This window comes from Brienomyrus brachyistius, chromosome 1 (assembly GCF_023856365.1).
Source record: "Brienomyrus brachyistius isolate T26 chromosome 1, BBRACH_0.4, whole genome shotgun sequence".
Taxonomy (NCBI): Eukaryota; Metazoa; Chordata; class Actinopteri; order Osteoglossiformes; family Mormyridae; genus Brienomyrus; species Brienomyrus brachyistius.
Window position 1 is genome coordinate 29,684,167 of NC_064533.1, and position 22,722 is coordinate 29,706,888.

The window sequence follows — 22,722 nt, forward strand, 5'->3', positions numbered from 1 at the left end:
GCTTTCACAGTTCCGTTCGATTATGGCTTGCTCATTTAGATCAATGATTCAAATGGAGATTTGGGAATGACTCACACCTAATCTCTGTTCCATACGGACGCACACGCTACTCTCTTTCCCCCAATATACCAGAATAAATGAGATTTGAATTGATCTCCTAATGCCATGCCAGGTGAGTCAAGGTTGACAGGGTCCATTGGCTACTCTGAAAAAGCAGAAAGCAGCTGCGTCCAGCCTGGGTCCCATGGTGCAATGGCCAGCACTCTGGGCTTTGAATCCAGTGATCCGAGTTCGAGTCTCGGTGGGGCCATCGTCTTAAAACATGGTAGATTCTGTGTGAAGAGACCAGCCGTTCTTCCCCTGAGAGCAAAGGGAAGTGTCTTTGCTGCTTTGCCCGTTTGGTTCAATTATGCTGCTTCTTCTTGCTCCGATCACCTCAAGCTACCATTCACTTCTGTCTGTCAGCTGTATCATACACAAACTGAAAATATGTCTCTAAGATTGTACAGGAAGATGAGGTCCCATGGTGTAACGGTCAGCACTCTGAATCCAGTAATCCAAGTTCAAATCTCGGTTGGACATGCCACCTGGAAGATTACTTACTGCACTCTGCATGCAAGGAACGACAGTTGTCGCCTTAACAACATAGGCTTATGTCTTCTTGCCTGTGTACACATTATTTTCTGGATTGTCTTGCTTCCTCTGGCTCCATTCATCTACACCTAGAGAACGCTAATATTCCTGCAGCTTGAGTTTGGCGGCTTTATTTGGTTCACGGCTAAAAGCCACAGCACACTCCCCGTCGGGGAATCGAACCCCGGTCTCCCGCGTGACAGGCGGGGATACTCACCACTATACTAACGAAGAGACGGACAAATAACGCACCTGATCAAACATTTCCCGTGGCTGTGGTAAAGATACGTGCTCCTCACATTGCATTGTGTTTGATGCTGTGATAGCGACATGACGGCAAACGATATTAATTAAACTTTACTCAGTGTAAGCGTCTCTATTGAGACAACATGAACGTACTGAATAAATGGTGAGATCTTGCCTTTCGCTTTCACAGTTCCGTTCGATTATGGCTTGCTCATTTAGATCAATGATTTAAATGGAGATTTGGGAATGACTCACACCTAATCTCTGTTCCATACGGACGCACACGCTACTGTCTTTCCCCTAATATACCAGAATAAATGAGATTTGAATTGTTCTCCTAATGCCATGCCAGGTGAGTCAAGGTTGACAGGGTCCATTGGCTACACTGAAGAAGCAGAAAGCAGCTGCGTCCAGCCTGGGTCCCATGGTGCAATGGCCAGCACTCTGGGCTTTGAATCCAGTGATCCGAGTTCGAGTCTCGGTGGGGCCTTCGTCTTAAAACATGCTAGATTCTGTGTGAAGAGACCAGCCGTTCTTCCCCTGAGAGCAAAGGGAAGTGTCTTTGCTGCTTTGCCCGTTTGGTTCAATTATGCTGTTTCTTCTTGCTCCGATCACCTCAAGCTACCATTCACTTCTGTCTGTCAGCTGTATCATACACAAACTGAAAATATGTCTCTAAGATTGTACAGGAAGATGAGGTCCCATGGTGTAACGGTCAGCACTCTGAATCCAGTAATCCAAGTTCAATTCTCGGTTGGACATGCCACCTGGAAGATTACTTACTGCACTCTGCATGCAAGGAACGACAGTTGTCGCCTTAACAACAAAGGCTTATGTCTTCTTGCCTGTTTACCCGTTATTTTCTGGATTGTCTTGCTTCCTCTGGCTCCATTCATCTAAACCTAGAGAACGCTAATATTCCTGCAGCTTGAGTTTGGCGGCTTTATTTGGTTCACGGCTAAAAGCCACAGCACACTCCCCGTCGGGGAATCGAACCCCGGTCTCCCGCGTGACAGGCGGGGATACTCACCACTATACTAACGAGGTGACGGACAAACAACGCGCCTGATCAAACGTTTCCCGTGGCTGTGGTAAAGATACGTGCTCCTCACATTGCATTGTGTATGATACTGTGATAGTGACATGACGGCAAACGATATTAATTAAACTTTACTCAGTGGAAGCGTCTCTATTGAGACAACATGAACGTACTGAATAAATGGTGAGAACTTGCCTTTCGCTTTCACAGTTCCGTTCGATTATGGCTTGCTCATTTAGATCAATGATTTAAATGGAGATTTGGGAATGACTCACACCTAATCTCTGTTCCATACGGACGCACACGCTACTGTCTTTCCCCCAATATACCAGAATAAATGAGATTTGAATTGTTCTCCTAATGCCATGCCAGGTGAGTCAAGGTTGACAGGGTCCATTGGCTACACTGAAGAAGCAGAAAGCAGCTGCGTCCAGCCTGGGTCCCATGGTGCAATGGCCAGCACTCTGGGCTTTGAATCCAGTGATCCGAGTTCGAGTCTCGGTGGGGCCTTCGTCTTAAAACATGCTAGATTCTGTGTGAAGAGACCAGCCGTTCTTCCCGTGAGAGCAAAGGGAAGTGTCTTTGCTGCTTTGCCCGTTTGGTTCAATTATGCTGCTTCTTCTTGCTCCGATCACCTCAAGCTACCATTCACTTCTGTCTGTCAGCTGTATCATACACAAACTGAAAATATGTCTCTAATATTGTACAGGAAGATGAGGTCCCATGGTGTAACGGTCAGCACTCTGAATCCAGTAATCCAAGTTCAAATCTCGGTTGGACATGCCACCTGGAAGATTACTTACTGCACTCTGCATGCAAGGAACGACAGTTGTCGCCTTAACAACATAGGCTTATGTCTTCTTGCCTGTTTACCCGTTATTTTCTGGATTGTCTTGCTTCCTCTGGCTCCATTCATCTAAACCTAGAGAACGCTAATATTCCTGCAGCTTGAGTTTGGCGGCTTTATTTGGTTCACGGCTAAAAGCCACAGCACACTCCCCGTCGGGGAATCGAACCCCGGTCTCCCGCGTGACAGGCGGGGATACTCACCACTAAACTAACGAGGAGACGGACAAACAATGCACCTGATCAAACGTTTCCCGTGGCTGTGGTAAAGATACGTGCTCCTCACATTGCATTGTGTTTGATGCTGTGATAGCAACATGACGGCAAACGATATTAATTAAACTTTACTCAGTGGAAGCGTCTCTATTGAGACAACATGAACGTACTGAATAAATGGTGAGATCTTGCCTTTCGCTTTCACAGTTCCGTTCGATTATGGCTTGCTCATTTAGATCAATGATTCAAATGGAGATTTGGGAATGACTCACACCTAATCTCTGTTCCATACGGACACACACGCTACTCTCTTTCCCCCAATATACCAGAATAAATGAGATTTGAATTGATCTCCTAATGCCATGCCAGGTGAGTCAAGGTTGACAGGGTCCATTGGCTACACTGAAGAAGCAGAAAGCAGCTGCGTCCAGCCTGGGTCCCATGGTGCAATGGCCAGCACTCTGGGCTTTGAATCCAGTGATCCGAGTTCGAGTCTCGGTGGGGCCTTCGTCTTAAAACATGCTAGATTCTGTGTGAAGAGACCAGCCGTTCTTCCCCTGAGAGCAACGGGAAGTGTCTTTGCTGCTTTGCCCGTTTGGTTCAATTATGCTGCTTCTTCTTGCTTCGATCACCTCAAGCTACCATTCACTTCTGTCTGTCAGCTGTATCATACACAAACTGAAAATATGTCTCTAAGATTGTACAGGAAGATGAGGTCCCATGGTGTAACGGTCAGCACTCTGAATCCAATAATCCAAGTTCAAATCTCGGTTGGACATGCCACCTGGAAGATTACTTACTGCACTCTGCATTCAAGGAACGACAGTTGTCGCCTTAACAACAAAGGCTTATGTCTTCTTGCCTGTGTACCCGTTATTTTCTGGATTGTCTTGCTTCCTCTGGCTCCATTCATCTAAACCTAGAGAACGCTAATATTCCTGCAGCTTGAGTTTGGCGGCTTTATTTGGTTCACGGCTAAAAGCCACAGCACACTCCCCGTCGGGGAATCGAACCCCGGTCTCCCGCGTGACAGGCGGGGATACTCACCACTATACTAACGAGGAGACGGACAAACCAGGCGCCTGATCAAACGTTTCCCGTGGCTGTGGTAAAGATACGTGCTCCTCACATTGCATTGTGTTTGATGCTGTGATAGCGACATGACGGCAAACGATATTAATTAAACTTTACTCAGTGGAAGCGTCTCTATTGAGACAACATGAACGTACTGAATAAATGGTGAGATCTTGCCTTTCGCTTTCACAGTTCCGTTCGATTATGGCTTGCTCATTTAGATCAATGATTCAAATGGAGATTTGGGAATGACTCACACCTAATCTCTGTTCCATACGGACACACACGCTACTCTCTTTCCCCCAATATACCAGAATAAATGAGATTTGAATTGATCTCCTAATGCCATGCCAGGTGAGTCAAGGTTGACAGGGTCCATTGGCTACACTGAAGAAGCAGAAAGCAGCTGCGTCCAGCCTGGGTCCCATGGTGCAATGGCCAGCACTCTGGGCTTTGAATCCAGTGATCCGAGTTCGAGTCTCGGTGGGGCCTTCGTCTTAAAACATGCTAGATTCTGTGTGAAGAGACCAGCCGTTCTTCCCCTGAGAGCAAAGGGAAGTGTCTTTGCTGCTTTGCCCGTTTGGTTCAATTATGCTGCTTCTTCTTGCTCCGATCACCTCAAGCTACCATTCACTTCTGTCTGTCAGCTGTATCATACACAAACTGAAAATATGTCTCTAAGATTGTACAGGAAGATGAGGTCTCATGGTGTAACGGTCAGCACTCTGAATCCTGTAATCCAAGTTCAAATCTCGGTTGGACATGCCACCTGGAAGATTACTTACTGCACTCTGCATGCAAGGAACGACAGTTGACGCCTTAACAACATAGGCTTATGTCTTCTTGCCTGTGTACCCGTTATTTTCTGGATTGTCTTGCTTCCTCTGGCTCCATTCATCTAAACCTAGAGAACGCTAATATTCCTGCAGCTTGAGTTTGGCGGCTTTATTTGGTTCATGGCTAAAAGCCACAGCGCACTCCCCGTCGGGGAATCGAACCCCGGTCTCCCGCGTGATAGGCGGGGATACTCACCACTATACTAACGAGGAGACGGACAAATAACGCACCTGATCAAACGTTTCCCGTGGCTGTGGTAAAGATACGTGCTCCTCACATTGCATTGTGTTTGATGCTGTGATAGCGACATGACGGCAAACGATATTAATTAAACTTTACTCATTGGAAGCGTCTCTATTGAGACAACATAAACGTACTGAATAAATGGTGAGATCTTGCCTTTCGCTTTCACAGTTCCGTTCGATTATGGCTTGCTCATTTAGATCAATGATTCAAATGGAGATTTGGGAATGACTCACACCTAATCTCTGTTCCATACGGACACACACGCTACTGTCTTTCCCCCAATATACCAGAATAAATGAGATTTGAATTGATCTCCTAATGCCATGCCAGGTGAGTCAAGGTTGACAGGGTCCATTGGCTACACTGAAGAAGCAGAAAGCAGCTGCGTCCAGCCTGGGTCCCATGGTGCAATGGCCAGCACTCTGGGCTTTGAATCCAGTGATCCGAGTTCGAGTCTCGGTGGGGCCTTCGTCTTAAAACATGCTAGATTCTGTGTGAAGTGACCAGCCGTTCTTCGCCTGAGAGCAAAGGGAAGTGTCTTTGCTGCTTTGCCCGTTTGGTTCAATTATGCTGCTTCTTCTTGCTCCGATCACCTCAAGCTACCATTCACTTCTGTCTGTCAGCTGTATCATACACAAACTGAAAATATGTCTCTAAGATTGTACAGGAAGATGAGGTCTCATGGTGTAACGGTCAGCACTCTGAATCCAGTAATCCAAGTTCAAATCTCGGTTGGACATGCCACCTGGAAGATTACTTACTGCACTCTGCATGCAAGGAACGACAGTTGTCGCCTTAACAACATAGGCTTATGTCTTCTTGCCTGTGTACCCGTTATTTTCTGGATTGTCTTGCTTCCTCTGGCTCCATTCATCTAAACCTAGAGAACGCTAATATTCCTGCAGCTTGAGTTTGGCGGCTTTATTTGGTTCACGGCTAAAAGCCACAGCACACTCCCCGTCGGGGAATCGAACCCCGGTCTCCCGCGTGACAGGCGGGGATACTCACCACTATACTAACGAGGAGACGGACAAATAACGCACCTGATCAAACGTTTCCCGTGGCTGTGGTAAAGATACGTGCTCCTCACATTGCATTGTGTTTGATGCTGTGATAGCGACATGACGGCAAACGATATTAATTAAACTTTACTCATTGGAAGCGTCTCTATTGAGACAACATGAACGTACTGAATAAATGGTGAGATCTTGCCTTTCGCTTTCACAGTTCCGTTCGATTATGGCTTGCTCATTTAGATCAATGATTCAAATGGAGATTTGGGAATGACTCACACCTAATCTCTGTTCCATACGGACACACACGCTACTGTCTTTCCCCCAATATACCAGAATAAATGAGATTTGAATTGATCTCCTAATGCCATGCCAGGTGAGTCAAGGTTGACAGGGTCCATTGGCTACACTGAAGAAGCAGAAAGCAGCTGCGTCCAGCCTGGGTCCCATGGTGCAATGGCCAGCACTCTGGGCTTTGAATCCAGTGATCCGAGTTCGAGTCTCGGTGGGGCCTTCGTCTTAAAACATGCTAGATTCTGTGTGAAGAGACCAGCCGTTCTTCGCCTGAGAGCAAAGGGAAGTGTCTTTGCTGCTTTGCCCGTTTGGTTTAATTATGCTGCTTCTTCTTGCTCCGATCACCTCAAGCTACCATTCACTTCTGTCTGTCAGCTGTATCATACACAAACTGAAAATATGTCTCTAAGATTGTACAGGAAGATGAGGTCCCATGGTGTAACGGTCAGCACTCTGAATCCAGTAATCCAAGTTCAAATCTCGGTTGGACATGCCACCTGGAAGATTACTTACTGCATTCTGCATGCAAGGAACGACAGTTGTCGCCTTAACAACATAGGCTTATGTCTTCTTGCCTGTGTACCCGTTATTTTCTGGATTGTCTTGCTTCCTCTGGCTCCATTCATCTAAACCTAGAGAACGCTAATATTCCTGCAGCTTGAGTTTGGCGGCTTTATTTGGTTCACGGCTAAAAGCCACAGCACACTCCCCGTCGGGGAATCGAACCCCGGTCTCCCGCGTGACAGGCAGGGATACTCACCACTATACTAACGAGGAGACGGCCAAACAATGCACCTGATCAAACATTTCCCGTGGCTGTGGTAAAGATACGTGCTCCTCACATTGCATTGTGTTTGATGCTGTGATAGCGACATGACGGCAAACCATATTAATTAAACTTTACTCAGTGGAAGCATCTCTATTGAGACAACATGAACGTACTGAATAAATGGTGAGATCTTGCCTTTCGCTTTCACAGTTCCGTTCGATTATGGCTTGCTCATTTAGATCAATGATTCAAATGGAGATTTGGGAATGAGTCACACCTAATCTCTGTTCCATACGGACACACACGCTACTCTCTTTCCCCCAATATACCAGAATAAATGAGATTTGAATTGATCTCCTAATGCCATGCCAGGTGAGTCAAGGTTGACAGGGTCCATTGGCTACACTGAAGAAGCAGAAAGCAGCTGCGTCCAGCCTGGGTCCCTTGGTGCAATGGCCAGCACTCTGGGCTTTGAATCCAGTGATCCGAGTTCGAGTCTCGGTGGGGCCTTCGTCTTAAAACATGCTAGATTCTGTGTGAAGAGACCAGCCGTTCTTCCCCTGAGAGCAAAGGGAAGTGTCTTTGCTGCTTTGCCCGTTTGGTTCAATTATGCTGCTTCTTCTTGCTCCGATCACCTCAAGCTACCATTCACTTCTGTCTGTCAGCTGTATCATACACAAACTGAAAATATGTCTCTAAGATTGTACAGGAAGATGAGGTCCCATGGTGTAACGGTCAGCACTCTGAATCCAGTAATCCAAGTTCAAATCTCGGTTGGACATGCCACCTGGAAGATTACTTACTGCACTCTGCATGCAAGGAACGACAGTTGTCACCTTAACAACATAGGCTTATGTCTTCTTGCCTGTGTACCCGTTATTTTCTGGATTGTCTTGCTTCCTCTGGCTCCATTCATCTAAACCTAGAGAACGCTAATATTCCTGCAGCTTGAGTTTGGCGGCTTTATTTGGTTCACGGCTAAAAGCCACAGCACACTCCCCGTCGGGGAATCGAACCCCGGTCTCCCGCGTGACAGGCGGGGATACTCACCACTATACTAACGAGGAGACGGACAAACAATGCACCTGATCAAACGTTTCCCGTGGCTGTGGTAAAGATACGTGCTCCTCACATTGCATTGTGTTTGATGCTGTGATAGCGACATGACGGCAAACGATATTAATTAAACTTTACTCAGTGGAAGCATCTCTATTGAGACAACATGAACGTACTGAATAAATGGTGAGATCTTGCCTTTCGCTTTCACAGTTCCGTTCGATTATGGCTTGCTCATTTAGATCAATGATTCAAATGGAGATTTGGGAATGACTCACACCTAATCTCTGTTCCATACGGACACACACGCTACTGTCTTTCCCCCAATATACCAGAATAAATGAGATTTGAATTGATCTCCTAATGCCATGCCAGGTGAGTCAAGGTTGACAGGGTCCATTGGCTACACTGAAGAAGCAGAAAGCAGCTGCGTCCAGCCTGGGTCCCATGGTGCAATGGCCAGCACTCTGGGCTTTGAATCCAGTGATCCGAGTTCGAGTCTCGGTGGGGCCTTTCGTCTTAAAACATGCTAGATTCTGTGTGAAGAGACCAGCCGTTCTTCCCCTGAGAGCAAAGGGAAGTGTCTTTGCTGCTTTGCCCGTTTGGTTCAATTATGCTGCTTCTTCTTGCTCCGATCACCTCAAGCTACCATTCACTTCTGTCTGTCAGCTGTATCATACACAAACTGAAAATATGTCTCTAAGATTGTACAGGAAGATGAGGTCTCATGGTGTAACGGTCAGCACTCTGAATCCAGTAATCCAAGTTCAAATCTCGGTTGGACATGCCACCTGGAAGATTACTTACTGCACTCTGCATGCAAGGAACGAAAGTTGTCGCCTTAACAACATAGGCTTATGTCTTCTTGCCTGTGTACCCGTTATTTTCTGGATTGTCTTGCTTCCTCTGGCTCCATTCATCTAAACCTAGAGAACGCTAATATTCCTGCAGCTTGAGTTTGGCGGCTTTATTTGGTTCACGGCTAAAAGCCACAGCACACTCCCCGTCGGGGAATCGAACCCCGGTCTCCCGCGTGACAGGCGGGGATACTCACAACTATACTAACGAGGAGACGGACAAATAACGCACCTGATCAAACGTTTCCCGTGGCTGTGGTAAAGATACGTGCTCCTCACATTGCATTGTGTTTGATGCTGTGATAGCGACATGACGGCAAACGATATTAATTAAACTTTACTCAGTGGAAGCGTCTCTATTGAGACTACATGAACGTACTGAATAAATGGTGAGATCTTGCCTTTCGCTTTCACAGTTACGTTCGATTATGGCTTGCTCATTTAGATCAATGATTCAAATGGAGATTTGGGAATGACTCACACCTAATCTCTGTTCCATACGGACACACACGCTACTGTCTTTCCCCCAATATACCAGAATAAATGAGATTTGAATTGATCTCCTAATGCCATGCCAGGTGAGTCAAGGTTGACAGGGTCCATTGGCTACACTGAAGAAGCAGAAAGCAGCTGCGTCCAGCCTGGGTCCCATGGTGCAATGGCCAGCACTCTGGGCTTTGAATCCAGTGATCCGAGTTCGAGTCTCGGTGGGGCCTTCATCTTAAAACATGCTAGATTCTGTGTGAAGAGACCAGCCGTTCTTCCCCTGAGAGCAAAGGGAAGTGTCTTTGCTGCTTTGCCCGTTTGGTTCAATTATGCTGCTTCTTCTTGCTCCGATCACCTCAAGCTACCATTCACTTCTGTCTGTCAGCTGTATCATACACAAACTGAAAATATGTCTCTAAGATTGTACAGGAAGATGAGGTCCCATGGTGTAACGGTCAGCACTCTGAATCCAGTAATCCAAGTTCAAATCTCGGTTGGACATGCCACCTGGAAGATTACTTACTGCACTCTGCATGCAAGGAACGACAGTTGTCGCCTTAACAACATAGGCTTATGTCTTCTTGCCTGTGTACCCGTTATTTTCTGGATTGTCTTGCTTCCTCTGGCTCCATTCATCTAAACCTAGAGAACGCTAATATTCCTGCAGCTTGAGTTTGGCGGCTTTCTTTGGTTCACGGCTAAAAGCCACAGCACACTCCCCGTCGGGGAATCGAACCCCAGTCTCCCGCATGACAGGCGGGGATACTCACCACTATACTAACGAGGAGACGGACAAATAACGCACCTGATCAAACGTTTCCCGTGGCTGTGGTAAAGATACGTGCTCCTCACATTGCATTGTGTTTGATGCTGTGATAGCGACATGACGGCAAACGATATTAATTAAACTTTACTCAGTGGAAGCGTCTCTATTGAGAAAACATGAACGTACTGAATAAATGGTGAGATCTTGCCTTTCGCTTTCACAGTTCCGTTCGATTATGGCTTGCTCATTTAGATCAATGATTCAAATGGAGATTTGGGAATGACTCACACCTAATCTCTGTTCCATACGGACGCACACGCTACTGTCTTTCCCCCAATATACCAGAATAAATGAGATTTGAATTGATCTCTTAGTGCCATGCCAGGTGAGTCAAGGTTGACAGGGTCCATTGGCTACACTGAAGAAGCAGAAAGCAGCTGCGTCCAGCCTGGGTCCCATGGTGCAATGGCCAGCACTCTGGGCTTTGAATCCAGTGATCTGAGTTCGAGTCTCGGTGGGGCCTTCGTCTTAAAACATGCTAGATTCTGTGTGAAGAGACCAGCCGTTCTTCCCCTGAGAGCAAAGGGAAGTGTCTTTGCTGCTTTGCCCATTTGGTTCAATTATGCTGCTTCTTCTTGCTCCGATCACCTCAAGCTACCATTCACTTCTGTCTGTCAGCTGTATCATACACAAACTGAAAATATGTCTCTAAGATTGTACAGGAAGATGAGGTCCCATGGTGTAACGGTCAGCACTCTGAATCCAGTACTCCAAGTTCAAATCTCGGTTGGACATGCCACCTGGAAGATTACTTACTGCACTCTGCATGCAAAGAACGACAGTTGTCGCCTTAACAACATAGGCTTATGTCTTCTTGCCTGTGTACCCATTATTTTCTGGATTGTCTTGCTTCCTCTGGCTCCATTCATCTAAACCTAGAGAACGCTAATATTGCTGCAGCTTGAGTTTGGCGGCTTTATTTGGTTCACGGCTAAAAGCCACAGCACACTCCCCGTCGGGGAATCGAACCCCTGGCTCCCGCGTGACAGGCGGGGATACTCACCACTATACTAACGAGGAGACGGACAAACAATGCACCTGATCAAACGTTTCCCGTGGCTGTGGTAAAGATACGTGCTCCTCACATTGCATTGTGTTTGATGCTGTGATAGCGACATGACGGCAAACGATATTAATTAAACTTTACTCAGTGGAAGCATCACTATTGAGACAACATGAACGTACTGAATAAATGGTGAGATCTTGCCTTTCGCTTTCACAGTTCCGTTCGATTATGGCTTGCTCATTTAGATCAATGATTCAAATGGAGATTTGGGAATGACTCACACCTAATCTCTGTTCCATACGGACACACACGCTACTCTCTTTCCCCCAATATACCAGAATAAATGAGATTTGAATTGATCTCCTAATGCCATGCCAGGTGAGTCAAGGTTGACAGGGTCCATTGGCTACACTGAAGAAGTAGAAAGCAGCTGCGTCCAGCCTGGGTCCCATGGTGCAATGGCCAGCACTCTGGGCTTTGAATCCAGTGATCCGAGTTCGAGTCTCGGTGGGGCCTTCGTCTTAAAACATGCTAGATTCTGTGTGAAGAGACCAGCCGTTCTTCCCCTGAGAGCAAAGGGAAGTGTCTTTGCTGCTTTGCCCGTTTGGTTCAATTATGCTGCTTCTTCTTGCTCCGATCACCTCAAGCTACCATTCACTTCTGTCTGTCAGCTGTATCATACACAAACTGAAAATATGTCTCTAAGATTGTACAGGAAGATGAGGTCCCATGGTGTAACGGTCAGCACTCTGAATCCAGTAATCCAAGTTCAAATCTCGGTTGGACATGCCACCTGGAAGATTACTTACTGCACTCTGCATGCAAGGAACGACAGTTGTCGCCTTAACAACATAGGCTTATGTCTTCTTGCCTGTGTACCCGTTATTTTCTGGATTGTCTTGCTTCCTCTGGCTCCATTCATCTAAACCTAGAGAACGCTAATATTCCTGCAGCTTGAGTTTGGCGGCTTTATTTGGTTCACGACTAAAAGCCACAGCACACTCCCCGTCGGGGAATCGAACCCCGGTCACCCGCATGACAGGCGGGGATACTCACCACTATACTAACGAGGAGACGGACAAATAACGCACCTGATCAAACGTTTCCCGTGGCTGTGGTAAAGATACGTGCTCCTCACATTGCATTGTGTTTGATGCTGTGATAGCGACATGACGGCAAACGATATTAATTAAACTTTACTCAGTGGAAGCGTCTCTATTGAGACAACATGAACGTACTGAATAAATGGTGAGATCTTGCCTTTCGCTTTCACAGTTCCGTTCGATTATGGCTTGCTCATTTAGATCAATGATTCAAATGGAGATTTGGAAATGACTCACAACTAATCTCTGTTCCATACGGACGCACACGCTACTCTCTTTCCCCCAATATACCAGAATAAATGAGATTTGAATTGATCTCCTAATGCCATGCCAGGTGAGTCAAGGTTGACAGGGTCCATTGGCTACAATGAAGAAGCAGAAAGCAGCTGCGTCCAGCCTGGGTCCCATGGTGCAATGGCCAGCACTCTGGGCTTTGAATCCAGTGATCCGAGTTCGAGTCTCGGTGGGGCCTTCGTCTTAAAACATGCTAGATTCTGTGTGAAGAGACCAGCTGTTCTTCCCCTGAGAGCAAAGGGAAGTGTCTTTGCTGCTTTGCCCGTTTGGTTCAATTATGCTGCTTCTTCTTGCTCCGATCACCTCAAGCTACCATTCACTTATGTCTGTCAGCTGTATCATACACAAACTGAAATTATGTCTCTAAGATTGTACAGGAAGATGAGGTCCCATGGTGTAACGGTCAGCACTCTGAATCCAGTAATCCAAGTTCAAATCTCGGTTGGTCATGCCACCTGGAAGATTACTTACTGCACTCTGCATGCAAGGAACGACAGTTGTCGCCTTAACAACACAGGCTTATGTCTTCTTGCCTGTGTACCCGTTATTTTCTGGATTGTCTTGCTTCCTCTGGCTCCATTCATCTAAACCTAGAGAACGCTAATATTCCTGCAGCTTGAGTTTGGCGGCTTTATTTGGTTCATGGCTAAAAGCAATAGCACACTCCCCGTCGGGGAATCGAACCCCGGTCTCCCGCGTGACAGGCGGGGATACTCACCACTATACTAACGAGGAGACGGACAAATAACGCACCTGATCAAACGTTTCCCGTGGCTGTGGTAAAGATACGTGCTCCTCACATTCCATTGTGTTTGATGCTGTGATAGCAACATGACGGCAAACGATATTAATTAAACTTTACTCAGTGGAAGCGTCTCTATTGAGACAACATGAACATACTGAATAAATGGTGAGATCTTGCCTTTCGCTTTCACAGTTCCGTTCGATTATGGCTTGCTCATTTAGATCAATGATTCAAATGGAGATTTGGGAATGACTCACACCTAATCTCTGTTCCATACGGACGCACACGCTACTGTCTTTCCCCCAATATACCAGAATAAATGAGATTTGAATTGATCTCCTAGTGCCATTCCAGGTGAGTCAAGGTTGACAGGGTCCATTGGCTACACTGAAGAAGCAGAAAGCAGCTGCGTCCAGCCTGGGTCCCATGGTGCAATGGCCAGCACTCTGGGCTTTGAATCCAGTGATCCGAGTTCGAGTCTCGGTGGGGCCTTCGTCTTAAAACATGCTAGATTCTGTGTGAAGAGACCAGCCGTTCTTCCCCTGAGAGCAAAGGGAAGTGTCTTTGCTGCTTTGCCCGTTTGGTTCAATTATGCTGCTTCTTCTTGCTCCGATCACCTCAAGCTACCATTCACTTCTGTCTATCAGCTGTATCATACACAAACTGAAAATATGTCTCTAAGATTGTACAGGAAGATGAGGTCCCATGGTGTAACGGTCAGCACTCTGAATCCAGTAATCCAAGTTCAAATCTCGGTTGGACATGCCACCTGGAAGATTACTTACTGCACTCTGCATGCAAGGAACGACAGTTGTCGCCTTAACAACATAGGCTTATGTCTTCTTGCCTGTGTACCCGTTATTTTCTGGATTGTCTTGCTTCCTCTGGCTCCATTCATCTAAACCTAGAGAACGCTAATATTCCTGCAGCTTGAGTTTGGCGGCTTTATTTGGTTCACGGCTAAAAGCAACAGCACACTCCCTGTCGGGGAATCGAACCCCGGTCTCCCGCATGACAGGCGGGGATACTCACCACTATACTAACGAGGAGACGGACAAATAACGCACCTGATCAAACGTTTCCTGTGTCTGTGGTAAAGATACGTGCTCCTCACATTGCATTGTGTTTGATGCTGTGATAGCGACATGACGGCAAACCATATTAATTAAACTTTACTCAGTGGAAGCGTCTCTATTGAGACAACATGAACGTACTGAATAAATGGTGAGATCTTGCCTTTCGCTTTCACAGTTCCGTTCGATTATGGCTTGCTCATTTAGATCAATGATTCAAATGGAGATTTGGGAATGACTCACACCTAATCTCTGTTCCATACGGACGCACACGCTACTGTCTTTCCCCCAATATACCAGAATAAATGAGATTTGAATTGATCTCCTAGTGCCATGCCAGGTGAGTCAAGGTTGACAGGGTCCATTGGCTACAATGAAGAAGCAGAAAGCAGCTGCGTCCAGCCTGGGTCCCATGGTGCAATGGCCAGCACTCTGGGCTTTGAATCCAGTGATCTGAGTTCGAGTCTCGGTGGGGCCTTCGTCTTAAAACATGCTAGATTCTGTGTGAAGAGACCAGCTGTTCTTCCCCTGAGAGCAAAGGGAAGTTTCTTTGCTGCTTTGCCCGTTTGGTTCAATTATGCTGCTTCTTCTTGCTCCGATCACCTCAAGCTACCATTCACTTCTGTCTGTCAGCTGTATCATACACAAACTGAAAATATGTCTCTAAGATTGTACAGGAAGATGAGGTCCCATGGTGTAACGGTCAGCACTCTGAATCCAGTAATCCAAGTTCAAATCTCGGTTGGACATGCCACCTGGAAGATTACTTACTGCACTCTGCATGCAAGGAACGACAGTTGTCGCCTTAACAACATAGGCTTATATCTTCTTGCCTGTGTACCCGTTATTTTCTGGATTGACTTGCTTCCTCTGGCTCCATTCATCTAAACCTAGAGAACGCTAATATTCCTGCAGCTTGAGTTTGGCGGCTTTATTTGGTTCACGGCTAAAAGCAACAGCACACTCTCCATCGGGGAATCGAACCCCGGTCTCCTGCGTGACAGGCGGGGATACTCACCACTATACTAACGAGGAGACGGACAAATAACGCACCTGATCAAACGTTTCCCGTGGCTGTGGTAAAGATACGTGCTCCTCACATTCCATTGTGTTTGATGCTGTGATAGCGACATGACGGCAAACGATATTAATTAAACTTTACTCAGTGGAAGCGTCTCTATTGAGACAACATGAACGTACTGAATAAATGGTGAGATCTTGCCTTTCGCTTTCACAGTTCCGTTCGATTATGGCTTGCTCATTTAGATCAATGATTCAAATGGAGATTTGGGAATGACTCACACCTAATCTCTGTTCCATACGGACGCACACGCTACTGTCTTTCCCCCAATATACCAGAATAAATGAGATTTGAATTGATCTCCTAGTGCCATTCCAGGTGAGTCAAGGTTGACAGGGTCCATTGGCTACACTGAAGAAGCAGAAAGCAGCTGCGTCCAGCCTGGGTCCCATGGTGCAATGGCCAGCACTCTGGGCTTTGAATCCAGTGATCTGAGTTCGAGTCTCGGTGGGGCCTTCGTCTTAAAACATGCTAGATTCTGTGTGAAGAGACCAGCCGTTCTTTCCCTGAGAGCAAAGGGAAGTGTCTTTGCTGCTTTGCCCATTTGGTTCAATTATGCTGCTTCTTCTTGCTCCGATCACCTCAAGCTACCATTCACTTCTGTCTGTCAGCTGTATCATACACAAACTGAAAATATGTCTCTAAGATTGTACAGGAAGATGAGGTCCCATGGTGTAACGGTCAGCACTCTGAATCCAGTACTCCAAGTTCAAATCTCGGTTGGACATGCCACCTGGAAGATTACTTACTGCACTCTGCATGCAAAGAACGACAGTTGTCGCCTTAACAACATAGGCTTATGTCTTCTTGCCTGTGTACCCGTTATTTTCTGGATTGTCTTGCTTCCTCTGGCTCCATTCATCTAAACCTAGAGAACGCTAATATTGCTGCAGCTTGAGTTTGGCGGCTTTATTTGGTTCACGGCTAAAAGCCACAGCACACTCCCCGTCGGGGAATCGAACCCCTGGCTCCCGCGTGACAGGCGGGGATACTCACCACTATACTAACGAGGAGACGGACAAACAATGCACCTGATCAAACGTTTCCCGTGGCTGTGGTAAAGATACGTGCTCCTCACATTGCATTGTGTTTGATGCTGTGATAGCGACATGACGGCAAACGATATTAATTAAACTTTACTCAGTGGAAGCATCACTATTGAGACAACATGAACGTACTGAATAAATGGTGAGATCTTGCCTTTCGCTTTCACAGTTCCGTTCGATTATGGCTTGCTCATTTAGATCAATGATTCAAATGGAGATTTGGGAATGACTCACACCTAATCTCTGTTCCATACGGACACACACGCTACTCTCTTTCCCCCAATATACCAGAATAAATGAGATTTGAATTGATCTCCTAATGCCATGCCAGGTGAGTCAAGGTTGACAGGGTCCATTGGCTACACTGAAGAAGTAGAAAGCAGCTGCGTCCAGCCTGGGTCCCATGGTGCAATGGCCAGCACTCTGGGCTTTGAATCCAGTGATCCGAGTTCGAGTCTCGGTGGGGCCTTCGTCTTAAAACATGCTAGATTCTGTGTGAAGAGACCAGCCGTTCTTTCCCTGAGAGCAAAGGGAAGTGTCTTTGCTGCTTTGCCCATTTGGTTCAATTATGCTGCTTCTTCTTGCTCCGATCACCTCAAGCTACCATTCACTTCTGTCTGTCAGCTGTATCATACACAAACTGAAAATATGTCTCTAAGATTGTACAGGAAGATGAGGTCCCATGGTGTAACGGTCAGCACTCTGAATCCAGTACTCCAAGTTCAAATCTCGGTTGGACATGCCACCTGGAAGATTACTTACTGCACTCTGCATGCAAAGAACGACAGTTGTCGCCTTAACAACATAGGCTTATGTCTTCTTGCCTGTGTACCCGTTATTTTCTGGATTGTCTTGCTTCCTCTGGCTCCATTCATCTAAACCTAGAGAACGCTAATATTGCTGCAGCTTGAGTTTGGCGGCTTTATTTGGTTCACGGCTAAAAGCCACAGCACACTCCCCGTCGGGGAATCGAACCCCTGGCTCCCGCGTGACAGGCGGGGATACTCACCACTATACTAACGAGGAGACGGACAAACAATGCACCTGATCAAACGTTTCCCGTGGCTGTGGTAAAGATACGTGCTCCTCACATTGCATTGTGTTTGATGCTGTGATAGCGACATGACGGCAAACGATATTAATTAAACTTTACTCAGTGGAAGCATCACTATTGAGACAACATGAACGTACTGAATAAATGGTGAGATCTTGCCTTTCGCTTTCACAGTTCCGTTCGATTATGGCTTGCTCATTTAGATCAATGATTCAAATGGAGATTTGGGAATGACTCACACCTAATCTCTGTTCCATACGGACACACACGCTACTCTCTTTCCCCCAATATACCAGAATAAATGAGATTTGAATTGTTCTCCTAATGCCATGCCAGGTGAGTCAAGGTTGACAGGGTCCATTGGCTACACTGAAGAAGTAGAAAGCAGCTGCGTCCAGCCTGGGTCCCATGGTGCAATGGCCAGCACTCTGGGCTTTGAATCCAGTGATCCGAGTTCGAGTCTCGGTGGGGCCTTCGTCTTAAAACATGCTAGATTCTGTGTGAAGAGACCAGCCGTTCTTCCCCTGAGAGCAAAGGGAAGTGTCTTTGCTGCTTTGCCCGTTTGGTTCAATTATGCTGCTTCTTCTTGCTCCGATCACCTCAAGCTACCATTCACTTCTGTCTGTCAGCTGTATCATACACAAACTGAAAATATGTCTCTAAGATTGTACAGGAAGATGAGGTCCCATGGTGTAACGGTCAGCACTCTGAATCCAGTAATCCAAGTTCAAATCTCGGTTGGACATGCCACCTGGAAGATTACTTACACTACTCTGCATGCAAGGAACGACAGTTGTCGCCTTAACAACATAGGCTTATGTCTTCTTGCCTGTGTACCCGTTATTTTCTGGATTGTCTTGCTTCCTCTGGCTCCATTCATCTAAACCTAGAGAACGCTAATATTCCTGCAGCTTGAGTTTGGCGGCTTTATTTGGTTCACGACTAAAAGCCACAGCACACTCCCCGTCGGGGAATCGAACCCCGGTCACCCGCATGACAGGCGGGGATACTCACCACTATACTAACGAGGAGACGGACAAATAACGCACCTGATCAAACGTTTCCCGTGGCTGTGGTAAAGATACGTGCTCCTCACATTGCATTGTGTTTGATGCTGTGATAGCGACATGACGGCAAACGATATTAATTAAACTTTACTCAGTGGAAGCGTCTCTATTGAGACAACATGAACGTACTGAATAAATGGTGAGATCTTGCCTTTCGCTTTCACAGTTCCGTTCGATTATGGCTTGCTCATTTAGATCAATGATTCAAATGGAGATTTGGAAATGACTCACAACTAATCTCTGTTCCATACGGACGCACACGCTACTCTCTTTCCCCCAATATACCAGAATAAATGAGATTTGAATTGATCTCCTAATGCCATGCCAGGTGAGTCAAGGTTGACAGGGTCCATTGGCTACAATGAAGAAGCAGAAAGCAGCTGCGTCCAGCCTGGGTCCCATGGTGCAATGGCCAGCACTCTGGGCTTTGAATCCAGTGATCCGAGTTCGAGTCTCGGTGGGGCCTTCGTCTTAAAACATGCTAGATTCTGTGTGAAGAGACCAGCTGTTCTTCCCCTGAGAGCAAAGGGAAGTGTCTTTGCTGCTTTGCCCGTTTGGTTCAATTATGCTGCTTCTTCTTGCTCCGATCACCTCAAGCTACCATTCACTTATGTCTGTCAGCTGTATCATACACAAACTGAAATTATGTCTCTAAGATTGTACAGGAAGATGAGGTCCCATGGTGTAACGGTCAGCACTCTGAATCCAGTAATCCAAGTTCAAATCTCGGTTGGTCATGCCACCTGGAAGATTACTTACTGCACTCTGCATGCAAGGAACGACAGTTGTCGCCTAAACAACACAGGCTTATGTCTTCTTGCCTGTGTACCCGTTATTTTCTGGATTGTCTTGCTTCCTCTGGCTCCATTCATCTAAACCTAGAGAACGCTAATATTCCTGCAGCTTGAGTTTGGCGGCTTTCTTTGGTTCACGGCTAAAAGCCACAGCACACTCCCCGTCGGGGAATCGAACCCCAGTCTCCCGCATGACAGGCGGGGATACTCACCACTATACTAACGAGGAGACGGACAAATAACGCACCTGATCAAACGTTTCCCGTGGCTGTGGTAAAGATACGTGCTCCTCACATTGCATTGTGTTTGATGCTGTGATAGCGACATGACGGCAAACGATATTAATTAAACTTTACTCAGTGGAAGCGTCTCTATTGAGAAAACATGAACGTACTGAATAAATGGTGAGATCTTGCCTTTCGCTTTCACAGTTCCGTTCGATTATGGCTTGCTCATTTAGATCAATGATTCAAATGGAGATTTGGGAATGACTCACACCTAATCTCTGTTCCATACGGACGCACACGCTACTGTCTTTCCCCCAATATACCAGAATAAATGAGATTTGAATTGATCTCTTAGTGCCATGCCAGGTGAGTCAAGGTTGACAGGGTCCATTGGCTACACTGAAGAAGCAGAAAGCAGCTGCGTCCAGCCTGGGTCCCATGGTGCAATGGCCAGCACTCTGGGCTTTGAATCCAGTGATCTGAGTTCGAGTCTCGGTGGGGCCTTCGTCTTAAAACATGCTAGATTCTGTGTGAAGAGACCAGCCGTTCTTCCCCTGAGAGCAAAGGGAAGTGTCTTTGCTGCTTTGCCCATTTGGTTCAATTATGCTGCTTCTTCTTGCTCCGATCACCTCAAGCTACCATTCACTTCTGTCTGTCAGCTGTATCATACACAAACTGAAAATATGTCTCTAAGATTGTACAGGAAGATGAGGTCCCATGGTGTAACGGTCAGCACTCTGAATCCAGTACTCCAAGTTCAAATCTCGGTTGGACATGCCACCTGGAAGATTACTTACTGCACTCTGCATGCAAAGAACGACAGTTGTCGCCTTAACAACATAGGCTTATGTCTTCTTGCCTGTGTACCCGTTATTTTCTGGATTGTCTTGCTTCCTCTGGCTCCATTCATCTAAACCTAGAGAACGCTAATATTGCTGCAGCTTGAGTTTGGCGGCTTTATTTGGTTCACGGCTAAAAGCCACAGCACACTCCCCGTCGGGGAATCGAACCCCTGGCTCCCGCGTGACAGGCGGGGATACTCACCACTATACTAACGAGGAGACGGACAAACAATGCACCTGATCAAACGTTTCCCGTGGCTGTGGTAAAGATACGTGCTCCTCACATTGCATTGTGTTTGATGCTGTGATAGCGACATGACGGCAAACGATATTAATTAAACTTTACTCAGTGGAAGCGTCTCTATTGAGACAACATGAACGTACTGAATAAATGGTGAGATCTTGCCTTTCGCTTTCACAGTTCCGTTCGATTATGGCTTGCTCATTTAGATCAATGATTCAAATGGAGATTTGGGAATGACTCACACCTAATCTCTGTTCCATACGGACACACACGCTACTCTCTTTCCCCCAATATACCAGAATAAATGAGATTTGAATTGATCTCCTAATGCCATGCCAGGTGAGTCAAGGTTGACAGGGTCCATTGGCTACACTGAAGAAGTAGAAAGCAGCTGCGTCCAGCCTGGGTCCCATGGTGCAATGGCCAGCACTCTGGGCTTTGAATCCAGTGATCCGAGTTCGAGTCTCGGTGGGGCCTTCGTCTTAAAACATGCTAGATTCTGTGTGAAGAGACCAGCTGTTCTTCCCCTGAGAGCAAAGGGAAGTGTCTTTGCTGCTTTGCCCGTTTGGTTCAATTATGCTGCTTCTTCTTGCTCCGATCACCTCAAGCTACCATTCACTTATGTCTGTCAGCTGTATCATACACAAACTGAAATTATGTCTCTAAGATTGTACAGGAAGATGAGGTCCCATGGTGTAACGGTCAGCACTCTGAATCCAGTAATCCAAGTTCAAATCTCGGTTGGTCATGCCACCTGGAAGATTACTTACTGCACTCTGCATGCAAGGAACGACAGTTGTCGCCTAAACAACACAGGCTTATGTCTTCTTGCCTGTGTACCCGTTATTTTCTGGATTGTCTTGCTTCCTCTGGCTCCATTCATCTAAACCTAGAGAACGCTAATATTCCTGCAGCTTGAGTTTGGCGGCTTTATTTGGTTCATGGCTAAAAGCAATAGCACACTCCCCGTCGGGGAATCGAACCCCGGTCTCCCGCGTGACAGGCGGGGATACTCACCACTATACTAACGAGGAGACGGACAAATAACGCACCTGATCAAACGTTTCCCGTGGCTGTGGTAAAGATACGTGCTCCTCACATTCCATTGTGTTTGATGCTGTGATAGCAACATGACGGCAAACGATATTAATTAAACTTTACTCAGTGGAAGCGTCTCTATTGAGACAACATGAACATACTGAATAAATGGTGAGATCTTGCCTTTCGCTTTCACAGTTCCGTTCGATTATGGCTTGCTCATTTAGATCAATGATTCAAATGGAGATTTGGGAATGACTCACACCTAATCTCTGTTCCATACGGACGCACACGCTACTGTCTTTCCCCCAATATACCAGAATAAATGAGATTTGAATTGATCTCCTAGTGCCATTCCAGGTGAGTCAAGGTTGACAGGGTCCATTGGCTACACTGAAGAAGCAGAAAGCAGCTGCGTCCAGCCTGGGTCCCATGGTGCAATGGCCAGCACTCTGGGCTTTGAATCCAGTGATCCGAGTTCGAGTCTCGGTGGGGCCTTCGTCTTAAAACATGCTAGATTCTGTGTGAAGAGACCAGCCGTTCTTCCCCTGAGAGCAAAGGGAAGTGTCTTTGCTGCTTTGCCCGTTTGGTTCAATTATGCTGCTTCTTCTTGCTCCGATCACCTCAAGCTACCATTCACTTCTGTCTATCAGCTGTATCATACACAAAC

The 22,722-nt window shown here is 46.5% G+C and overlaps 18 non-coding genes across 18 annotated transcripts; 17 read left to right on the forward strand and 1 right to left on the reverse strand.

Moving 5' to 3' along the window:
* Positions 1 to 238: 238 nt before the first annotated feature.
* On the forward strand, positions 239 to 310 carry trnaq-uug (transfer RNA glutamine (anticodon UUG)). Its single transcript has one exon. It is a non-coding gene; the product is annotated as a tRNA-Gln (tRNA).
* Positions 311 to 1,297: 987 nt separating this feature from the next.
* Positions 1,298 to 1,369, forward strand: trnaq-uug (transfer RNA glutamine (anticodon UUG)). Its single transcript has one exon. It is a non-coding gene; the product is annotated as a tRNA-Gln (tRNA).
* Positions 1,370 to 2,356: 987 nt separating this feature from the next.
* Positions 2,357 to 2,428, forward strand: trnaq-uug (transfer RNA glutamine (anticodon UUG)). Its single transcript has one exon. It is a non-coding gene; the product is annotated as a tRNA-Gln (tRNA).
* A 987-nt stretch (positions 2,429 to 3,415) lies between these two features.
* On the forward strand, positions 3,416 to 3,487 carry trnaq-uug (transfer RNA glutamine (anticodon UUG)). Its single transcript has one exon. It is a non-coding gene; the product is annotated as a tRNA-Gln (tRNA).
* Positions 3,488 to 4,474: 987 nt separating this feature from the next.
* Positions 4,475 to 4,546, forward strand: trnaq-uug (transfer RNA glutamine (anticodon UUG)). The gene has a single exon. It is a non-coding gene; the product is annotated as a tRNA-Gln (tRNA).
* Positions 4,547 to 5,031: 485 nt separating this feature from the next.
* Positions 5,032 to 5,103, reverse strand: trnad-auc (transfer RNA aspartic acid (anticodon AUC)). Its single transcript has one exon. It is a non-coding gene; the product is annotated as a tRNA-Asp (tRNA).
* A 430-nt stretch (positions 5,104 to 5,533) lies between these two features.
* trnaq-uug (transfer RNA glutamine (anticodon UUG)) lies at positions 5,534 to 5,605 on the forward strand. The gene has a single exon. It is a non-coding gene; the product is annotated as a tRNA-Gln (tRNA).
* A 987-nt stretch (positions 5,606 to 6,592) lies between these two features.
* On the forward strand, positions 6,593 to 6,664 carry trnaq-uug (transfer RNA glutamine (anticodon UUG)). Its single transcript has one exon. It is a non-coding gene; the product is annotated as a tRNA-Gln (tRNA).
* A 2,046-nt stretch (positions 6,665 to 8,710) lies between these two features.
* On the forward strand, positions 8,711 to 8,782 carry trnaq-uug (transfer RNA glutamine (anticodon UUG)). The gene has a single exon. It is a non-coding gene; the product is annotated as a tRNA-Gln (tRNA).
* A 988-nt stretch (positions 8,783 to 9,770) lies between these two features.
* On the forward strand, positions 9,771 to 9,842 carry trnaq-uug (transfer RNA glutamine (anticodon UUG)). Its single transcript has one exon. It is a non-coding gene; the product is annotated as a tRNA-Gln (tRNA).
* Positions 9,843 to 11,888: 2,046 nt separating this feature from the next.
* Positions 11,889 to 11,960, forward strand: trnaq-uug (transfer RNA glutamine (anticodon UUG)). Its single transcript has one exon. It is a non-coding gene; the product is annotated as a tRNA-Gln (tRNA).
* Positions 11,961 to 12,947: 987 nt separating this feature from the next.
* Positions 12,948 to 13,019, forward strand: trnaq-uug (transfer RNA glutamine (anticodon UUG)). The gene has a single exon. It is a non-coding gene; the product is annotated as a tRNA-Gln (tRNA).
* Positions 13,020 to 14,006: 987 nt separating this feature from the next.
* trnaq-uug (transfer RNA glutamine (anticodon UUG)) lies at positions 14,007 to 14,078 on the forward strand. Its single transcript has one exon. It is a non-coding gene; the product is annotated as a tRNA-Gln (tRNA).
* Positions 14,079 to 17,183: 3,105 nt separating this feature from the next.
* Positions 17,184 to 17,255, forward strand: trnaq-uug (transfer RNA glutamine (anticodon UUG)). Its single transcript has one exon. It is a non-coding gene; the product is annotated as a tRNA-Gln (tRNA).
* Positions 17,256 to 18,242: 987 nt separating this feature from the next.
* On the forward strand, positions 18,243 to 18,314 carry trnaq-uug (transfer RNA glutamine (anticodon UUG)). The gene has a single exon. It is a non-coding gene; the product is annotated as a tRNA-Gln (tRNA).
* Positions 18,315 to 19,301: 987 nt separating this feature from the next.
* trnaq-uug (transfer RNA glutamine (anticodon UUG)) lies at positions 19,302 to 19,373 on the forward strand. The gene has a single exon. It is a non-coding gene; the product is annotated as a tRNA-Gln (tRNA).
* Positions 19,374 to 21,419: 2,046 nt separating this feature from the next.
* Positions 21,420 to 21,491, forward strand: trnaq-uug (transfer RNA glutamine (anticodon UUG)). Its single transcript has one exon. It is a non-coding gene; the product is annotated as a tRNA-Gln (tRNA).
* Positions 21,492 to 22,478: 987 nt separating this feature from the next.
* trnaq-uug (transfer RNA glutamine (anticodon UUG)) lies at positions 22,479 to 22,550 on the forward strand. The gene has a single exon. It is a non-coding gene; the product is annotated as a tRNA-Gln (tRNA).
* Positions 22,551 to 22,722: the final 172 nt, after the last annotated feature.